Here is a 3,255-nt window from a genome sequence, read left to right as displayed (position 1 = left end):
AAAAAAATAAATAATTTAAAAAAAAACAAGTGCTAAAAAAAAAAAAACCTTGCATCCCCTCTTGTTTTTGGACAGGGGGGGACTAGAGCGCATGTTACCGTGGTTACCGCCAAATTAGAGGCCAGTCCGTGTGTAATATGTAAATGTATATATAAATACAGTATATATGTATAGCATTATGTGTGTATATATATATGCATCATATATGCATATATAATGTGTATGTATATATTTTTGTAGTTTATTTCCCACCCTTTTTGTTTTATTTGCCTTACGTTGTTTAATGTATATAATATTCACAGTACTAGACGATTACACAATTCCGATTTTTGTCACTTGCCTCATGTACAACATAATGTACATTTCAGTATGCGTGTGTGTGTGTGTGTGTGTGTGATGGTCTAATGGCAAAGGCATGCACACATGTACTGTAACTAAAATACTGTATATTCCTATGTTGATGATAGGTAATGATATGAGTTATGATCTGGTGGCATTCCTCTCAACAAACGTTTTTTTTTTTTTTTTAAACAGAGCTGTTGTGGTCGTTTTGTAGAGACAGACTAATACGTTTTAGCCCAATCCCTTTTCTAGAAACGGGTTAAACTAAGCTGTGAACCACAGCCACTGTAGTGTTTTAGAGGCACCGTCTCTCTCGGCAATCTCAACAAACTCAAACAGCGTGAAACTACAGCCTAGAGCCCTCGCAAGGGGTCTTGGGCTGAGTTCAAAACCGCGATTGTATAGCGAATAGTATAACATCACACCCACGCCTTGCAAATCAACAATAGTGTGATATGCAATACATATGTTGCGATCATTTACTAATAGAAGCTTTACTGAATATACCCCAAAGGCCAAAGCCTTTACATCTCACCACTGAGGATAGAGAAATCTAGGGCCCAATGGTATCAAACGTAGGGCCCCAAACTGACAAGGGGGGGGTTCCTAGAAATGTGATCCTGGGGCTACTGCGAGCTAGCTCAAGCCTATATCATAGAACTAAATAAGTAAAGAGAAGCGGAAATGCTGGCAGTCTGTACAGTCTCTACCAGAGGTTGGTCAGTTGAAGCATTAAGATGTGAAAAAAATGTCTGCTCAATGAGCTGTGAGTAAATCCTGTCATTCCTTCCCTATGAGTGGACTCAAGGGAAGACGCCTGTAATAGCTTCTTGCTATGTTGTCTTCAATTCTATTTTTGCAATTCTTGATGACCATCAATGGGGTGATTTAGTTGAGTGCGGAACGTAACGCTGTTGGTTCAAAAATCTTGTCACTACAAATCACACCGGTGGGCCATTGTCCTTATTTAACAAAAACATTTCTCACCAAAACAAAATTTTATGAACAGTTTAAAGTATTGCTGGAGAAGAAAGGTCACATGGTAGAGAGCTAGATTATACTCACCAAATGTAAGCAAAGAGCACATGCAACATACTCCAACAGCAGAGAGGAGGTACAGGTAACTGCCAAAATAATGTAAATGAGGGATACAAAGTGTATTGAAAGCAGGTGCTTCCACACAGGTGTTAAGAAATTAACATCCCATCATGCTTAGGGTCATGTATTAAAATGCTGGGCAGGCCATTATTTTGGCTACCATGGCTATGCCCCCCCATAGGATGACAATGCCCCCATCCACAGGGCACGAGTGGTCACTGAATCGTTTGATGAGAATGAAAACAATGCAAGTCATATGCCATGGGCATCTCAGTCACCAGATCTCAACCCAGTTGAACACTTGTGGGAGATTCTGGAGCGGCGCCTGAGAGCGTTTTCCACCACTATCAACAAAACCAAATGATGGACTTTCTCGTGGAAGAATGGTGTCGCATCCCTCCAATAGAGTTCCAGACACTTGTAGAATCTATGCCAAGGTGCACTGAAGCTGTTCTAGCGGCTCGTGGTGGCCCAACGCCCTATTAAGACACTTTATGTTGGTGTTTCCTTTATTTTGGCAGTTGCCTGTGTCTCTCACAAGACTTTGTTAGTTTGTGCATCAGTCCATCTTCCATTTTCCTCGCAAGAAAACCTTGGTTTGGACGCAACACTTGAATAAGGGTGCCTATTTTTTTGTTATATATATATAGTTGTTTAAGAAGTTAGGGTGTATAACAAAAAAATAGGCACCCTTATATATATATATATATATATATATATATATATATTTTTTGAACTACAGTTTGGGGTCACTTAGACATTTCCTTGTTTTCGAAAGAAAAGCATTTTTTTTGTCCATTAAAATAACATCAAATTGATCAGAAATACAGTGTAGACATTGTTAATGTTGTAAATGGTTATTGTAGCTGGAAATGGCTGATTTGTTATGGAATATCTACATAGGCCCATTATCAGCAACCATCAGTCCTGTGTTCCAATGGCACGTTGTGTTTGCTAATTGATCATTAGAAAACCCTTTTGCAATTATGTTAGCACAGCTGAAAACTGTTGTGCTGATTAAAGAAGCAATAAAACTGGCCTTCTTGAGACTAGTTGAGTATCTGGAGCATCAGCAATTGTGGGTTCTATTACAGAATCAAAATGGCCAGAAACAAAGAACTTACTTCTGAAACTCGTCAGTCTATTCTTGTTCTGAGAAATGAAGGCTATTCCATGTGAGAAATTGCCAAGAAACTGAAGATCTCGTACAACGCTGAGTACTACTCCCTTCACAGAACAGCGCAAACTGGCTCTAACCAGAATAGAAAGAGGAGTGGGAGGCCCCGGTGCACAACTGAGCAAGAGGACAAATACATTAGAGTGTTTAGTTTGAGAAAAAGGCGCCTCACAGGTCCTCAACTGGCAGCTTCATTAAATAGTATCCGCAAAACACCAGTCTCAACGTCAACAGTGAAGAGGTGGCTCCGGGATGCTGACCTTCTAGGCAGAGTTGCAAAGAAAAAGCCATATCTCAGACTGGCCAATAAAAAGAAAATATTAAGACACTGGACAGAGGAAGAAAGTGTTATGGACAGACAAATCGAAGTTTGAGGTGTTCGGATCACAAAGAAGAACATTTGTGAGACGCAGACCAAATGAAAAGATGCTGGAGGAGTGCTTGATGCCATCTGTCAAGCATGGTGGAGGCAATGCGATGGTCTGGGGGTGCTTTGGTGGTGGTAAAGTGGTAGATTTGTACAGGGTAAAAGGGATCTTGAAGAAGGAAGGCTATCACTCCATTTTGCAACGCCATGCCATACCCTGTTGACGGTGTTTGATTGGAGCCAATTTCCTCCTACAACAGGACAATGACCC

This window comes from Coregonus lavaretus (assembly GCF_964263955.1).
Source record: "Coregonus lavaretus genome assembly, chromosome: 11".
Taxonomy (NCBI): domain Eukaryota; kingdom Metazoa; phylum Chordata; class Actinopteri; order Salmoniformes; family Salmonidae; genus Coregonus; species Coregonus lavaretus.
This window is presented reverse-complemented; position numbering follows the sequence as displayed.